Source organism: Indicator indicator, chromosome 26 (genome assembly GCF_027791375.1).
Source record: "Indicator indicator isolate 239-I01 chromosome 26, UM_Iind_1.1, whole genome shotgun sequence".
NCBI lineage: Eukaryota > Metazoa > Chordata > Aves > Piciformes > Indicatoridae > Indicator > Indicator indicator.
Genome location: NC_072035.1, coordinates 12,620,300 through 12,626,299, shown reverse-complemented (window position 1 = coordinate 12,626,299; position 6,000 = coordinate 12,620,300).

Below are 6,000 nucleotides of genomic sequence, written 5' to 3'. Positions count from 1 at the left end.
AAATAATCTTGAGAGCTGTAACAGCTGGGAGCCTGTGTTTGCTGTGGGGCATAAATCTCCTGTGGTATGTGTGATGTATGGGAAGTATGTTCGGTTCAAACTCTGGAACAACATTTATCGCATGATTGCCTGTGATTTCAGGGGACTGGCCTGAGTTACCCGTCTGGTTCTCTTGAGGATTATATTCCTAGCCCTAAAAAATACGGGAAGCTAGTTTCTGCAGGGCAGTTCTGTAGCAAAGATTGAATTTTGTAATGAGTTCTGAAGCTGCCAGAATCATGTTTAATCCAGGATTTTGATTACAGAATGCTTCATGGACAAATCAGAAATGGATTACAAGTACAGCTGTATACCCTACGTTCACAAAGCTTCGTGTAACTCATACAGGCATAATTTTGAGAGCACAGACAACCCTAACCCCCATGTGTACATCTATATGCTGCAGACATGAGAAGGAGATTCTGTAGCAGGTAGTAGATTCAGCTGAGTGTAACTCTTACAGGGAAAAAAAAAAAGATTTCTTTTAAGGAAAGACTTCATATCTCAATAGAAAGCCTTTTTTTTTCCAACTGTAATTTAGATGCTGCTGTTTGGGGACTGCTGCTGTGGAATGTCTGCTTATACAACTTTGATTTTTTCAGTGCTGCTGGCTGATTGAGGAGCTAGACCTAAAGTTTAAATGTTACATCATGTTGACAAAGGTAAATGCGGAAGCTGCAGTCCTTGTAGCTGTGGTTACAACAGCAGGTCACTGGTGAGGTAGCCTCATTTATCATTCAGTCACCAGCTAATCAAAGGCTTTACAAAGCAGATTATGTCCTGAGCTTGCTTCCTTCACCACATTTTAAAACATTCTCTTTTTGTGCAGACAGAGACTATATGATCTAAATGTAAAGTTAAGCCTCATTTTTTATGGTTCCTGTGTCATGAGGAGGTGGAGCTTAATATTTCAAAAATATTATGAATGTGGACAAGCTCAAGTATTTGTTTTCCCAGTATCTCCAAATGGAGAATTGGAACAGGTCCTAATGCTGCAAAATGGAGAGCAGAGAGTTATTGCACCCTCTGTTTCTGTTGATCAACCAAAAAAATGAGCTCTATCTTCATGGCATTAGTCCTTATTTGCTTCCTGTCATCTGCCTCCAGAATCTGCCCACAGGACTGCTTTCTGCACTACTTTTCAACTGGTTCTTGCAGAAAATACCAAACACAACCACTGCTTAGTATGGCCCTCCTCCCCCAAAACATCATCTGCGGAGTCTGTGAGTTTCAGATATCCAGCCACTCACTTTGCACAAGTGGTAACCAGAAATAGAAAAGACTGGGCTCTTCTAAGGAGGGTTCTGACACTGCATGCCAAGAACAGAGACTCTCTGCCCATATTGATGTCAGGTTCCAGACCCTGGGGGGTCAGCCTGTGCGTTCAAACTGCTCTAGAAGGTCCAGTAGTGTGCCAGCACCTTACAGGCTTGCACTGAGGGTAGTAAAGGTCACAGGGGAGCCATCATTAGAACCAATCAATGCCAGAACATAGGAATTTCTGACTGAGACCTTGGCACTCTTGACACTCACCTGGCCACAGCTAATAGAGGATCTTCATTATAAGCATAATGCTTAAAATTCTAGCCCATTAGCTGGTGCACAGCAACTTGTTTCATCCATGCCTTGCATTTATAAATTCACAGTATTATATTCAAGTCTGTACTTCTAACAAAAGTTAATCCCTAAAAATAGCTTGTGCTGCTATTTAACACAGTCAGCATTCAGAAGTCATTTTTATTACACTGTGTGTGGTATTTCACTAAAATGTAGGAAAAAGGCCTTTTGAATTCAGAGATTAAAACTTCAAGGTGTTGAGTGCTTAGTAAAATGTCACTTATTACCATGTAGGACGTGGTGAGCACCTCAGAGGATGACTTAGAGTTTGATAGCTGACACTGGGATTTTTAATAACAAGAGTGACAGTTGTTTTACTGCATGAGTGATTGGAAGGAATAATGCAGAGAAAATGGCTGCCTCAGTGTTTCTCCAGGGATTTGACATCAAAGCAGGAATGAAACAGTAGTGGGAAAGAAAACAAAGATGTGGATTTGAAGGAAAATGGTGAGTTAAATAGGCTTTCCAGGTATTCAAGGGAGAGGAGGATATAAGCATTCTCACTACAGTGGCAGGCTGAGAGAGAGTAAAGGCTGTTATTAGTGTAAGACCTGCTCAGAGGTGGATAATCTGGAGTATGATATTATGCTATAGGCAATGCCTGAAGTTTTAGTGGATACTTATAAGGAGGCAGAGAGGTAATCAGGAACCTGTTGATGTTAAATGCATTAAATTCCATATGCCATTTAAAAGAAGAATGGCAAAGTGATATGGTAGACTTAGAAATTCAGAAGACTTGACAGTTTATGCCAGTAGAATGCTGACAGCATAGCACAGGAACTGAAAATAGACTTTTTGCATAGTTCAAATCTACCTCTTTTTTTTTTTTTAGTGTTCCACTTTTATAAGCATCTAATGGAAAAATATGTACTATCTTCTACTTGATAGAGGTTTTTTTCACAGCTGGAAGAACAAAGCTTATATTTTCAAAAGGGATTAATGAATTGGGTGCTTTCATATTTGGGTACCTATCTTGAAATCTCTTTCAAAAGCTGGGCTTTTCTGAAGAAACTTGAACTTTTATTAACACTAAATAACATATTTCTTTGGGGTGTCTCTTTCAGGCCAGCATTTATGGCATCCCCTCTGCAAGGAAGAGAGGAATGCACTATTCAGTTGGCGTGTTTTTACAGATTTGTTTGTTTGTTTGTTTTGTTATCAGCCTTGCAGAAAACGATCCAGATAACACATGAAGCCATGTCCAAAGATTGCCATAAACGAGGAGAGATGGTTAAGAAGACTGGACTGCAGCGGTATGTTACCCAGTGGGTTTCAGACTATCTAGGAGAAGCAGCTCATCAGGACACTTTGTTTGGTTTGGTTTGGTTTGGTTTTTTCTTTTTGTTTTCCCCCAAACAACTACAATCAGCATTCAGTGAATTCAGATGATGTTTATGTTTGTTGGCACAGGTGGCAGAATAGCTCATTTTATCACTGTGCAGACAGTATGTATTTTCTGAAAAGCCATCCTATGAATCTTGCCTTTTAACACAGAAGAGATTTTTCTGACTTATTCTGTAGAATTGTTTTCATTTCTACCCTTGCATTTTTCAGTAGTCTCTCTATAACAATTCCAGCTAAGCTTACATTTGATGTGTTTCCCTCATTACTCACCTCTGTGGTTGTTTCCACAACTGTAAGATCAACATAACAAACCATTCCTACAATTAGATTTTGCTGAAGCATTTTTCACCTTGAGCTGAGGTGAAGGGAAATTAATCTTATACCTGGATAGCTCCAGCAAGTCTGCAATATTAACTGTGTTTTATCAGCACCTGCAGAATGTATCATGTTCTGGAGAAGGCATTATGTACACTATTTCAGACCTTGCTGTGTCTTGCAGTGGGCTGCCAGTGGCTCAGAAGAACTACAGAGTAAATAAGGATGAAGAAGGGAAGCAGAAGCCCATAAGGTAAGGGCACAAATCAGATTTTTGAAGCACATTGTATGGTGTATAAACTCAAGTCTATGTGTGAAAGGCATTTGGCATGCAAATATCAAAAAGCATTTTATTACATGAGACCAAAGCCAGCCAGTGAAACCTTGCAGCATATTTAGTGCATTTCAGTGCAATGTGAGGGCACTTTCCTGGAAGAATGGGACTGGAAAGATGGTAACAATTCAAATGTAATTATTTCATAAATTTGATTAATTAAAAACCCCTGTAAATGATACTACATTTGGATTTTTACTGAGAATAAGGAGATCTCAAAATTTACATGGGCTGACATCGTTATATGTTCTGAGCAACGTAGGTGCTTGCCACAAAATGTTTACCACAAGGAGCTAATTCCAGTTTTCTGTGTTGTTTTCGTCACAGCTGCCACATCAGCTCCTTCATTAAAAGCAAATCGAACTTGTGTGCTGATCTGAGGCAAAAGTTCACAGCAGTGCATGAAGAAGCAGCTTCTTATTTACATGATACCCTGGTAAGACTTGAGAGGTAGGAAGAGACTGTTTTCTGTATACTCTTAAAGCACTGCACACCTTGTTTCCAACCTTTCAAAGATGCATTCATATTGGGTTATATTAAGAATATATGGATGATGATAGAAAGTTTTATGAGTGTCTACAAAAAAATGTAGTACAGGTTAAATATTTATAGCAGTGTTTTGGGGTATTTCTGAACTATTTTCCTGGAGATAGTTTTGCTAAGACATTGGATACACTTACTTTAGACATTGTAGTCCTTTTCACCCAAAGAGAGAACAGTAAGTTTAGCCCACAGGCAGTCTGTCTTACTGTCTTGTGTTTCCAGTTCAGAGATCACTCTATGTTACTTTGACTCTTCTCCTAGTAACAGTTGCAATGTCCCCTCTCAAGGCCTTTTCCCAGATCGGTGATGTTTCTACCTTGTTGAGGAACCAAAGCCTGTCATCCTGTTCCTTCCACCCACATCACACACGTCGCATTCATCTGTGATGTTTGTGCAAATTCTTTTTTCTCTGTAAGCATCAGACCTGAGATCCTGCCCTGCACTGCTGTTCTGAAGGTTGTTATAGGCATAGTTTTCTTTCACCTTCTCACTTTCTTCTTTCCATTCTTCTGTTCCGTTTTGTACATAGATTTTGTTTGTCCCCAGAGCTTTCCTTACCTGGACCTGGGTCCTTGTTTTCTTCCCTAAGCAGCTGCTGTGACTGCAGAAGGAGCTAATAATTCCAGCATCCTGCAGTAAGAAGGACAAATCAGATGAAAACTTACTACTTGCAGCTATTTTACCTTTCTCCATACAGCCAAACAAGCATATTCTATCTGATCAGCATTTGGAGCTGAAACCTCAGTTTGGCAGGATACAGCATAAATAATTTATTGAAAAGAAAAGCAGATGTTTGTTTGTGTTATAACACAGTAGTTCTTTTTGCAGGATTGCATACATGAGCCCAGTATCTGTGTCAAAATTCTCGCTCAAGTCACTCTGTTCCACCTCTCTTCTGCCATATTTTAAATATCATCTCACTCTAAAACACTGCACAGTGTTCTCTTTGGTTTCAAGCAGTAGATATATGATAGAAAGTGGAGGTTGACTTTCGGTTTAAATGCTTCAATTATGAAGTTTATTTCTTTCCAACAGCCTAGAGTTAATATAAAACATAAACACTTTTTAATCTGTTTGTAGAAATATGAATGCATACAGAACACTGCAGAAGCAAAAGATGTTACTGGTGTACACAGACTGAACATGCAGTGTGTCCTTCACATTCATTGTTTTCTGCCTTGCCTAGTATGTGACCTGTTAACTATGCAGAATTATGGTCATGTTTGAAACACAGCTCTAACTTTGATGTTGTGATTTTTTTGGTTTTGTTTTGTTTTGGTTTTTTTTGTTTGTTTTTTTTTGTTTTGTTTTTTTGTAGGAGGCAGGAAGAACGATGCTATCAAAAATACCAGGCTTTGAAAGAATTGAAGTGTTTCAGAAAAGACATGGAAAGAATGAGACAGCTGAGCATGAGAGACAAAAGAGAACGTGAGGAAGATGGACTAAACTGGTGAGGAGGCATGGAAACCCTCAGTTCAAATGAGATGGTCAGGGTCATAGAATCCTGTCTTTGGTACAAAAAGCTTGCTTTCTTTCAGTTTTGTTTTGTTTTCTCCACAGAGCAATATATCACTAGAAACCATTGGATCAGTTGCTGGAAATGCAGGCTTTTCAAACTGTTAGCAACAAAAATACAGATATAATCTCTAAGAGCAGATCTCAGCCTGCTCAGCAAATAGATTAATTAGAAACAGCATGAAAGGAGCTAACAGAGAGTTCCTTTCCAGTGATGTCAGGCAAAAAGCACTGAGTCTTTGCATTCACACACCCTCCCCAGAGTGCTGCTTTACAGGAGGCTTCTTCCAGCA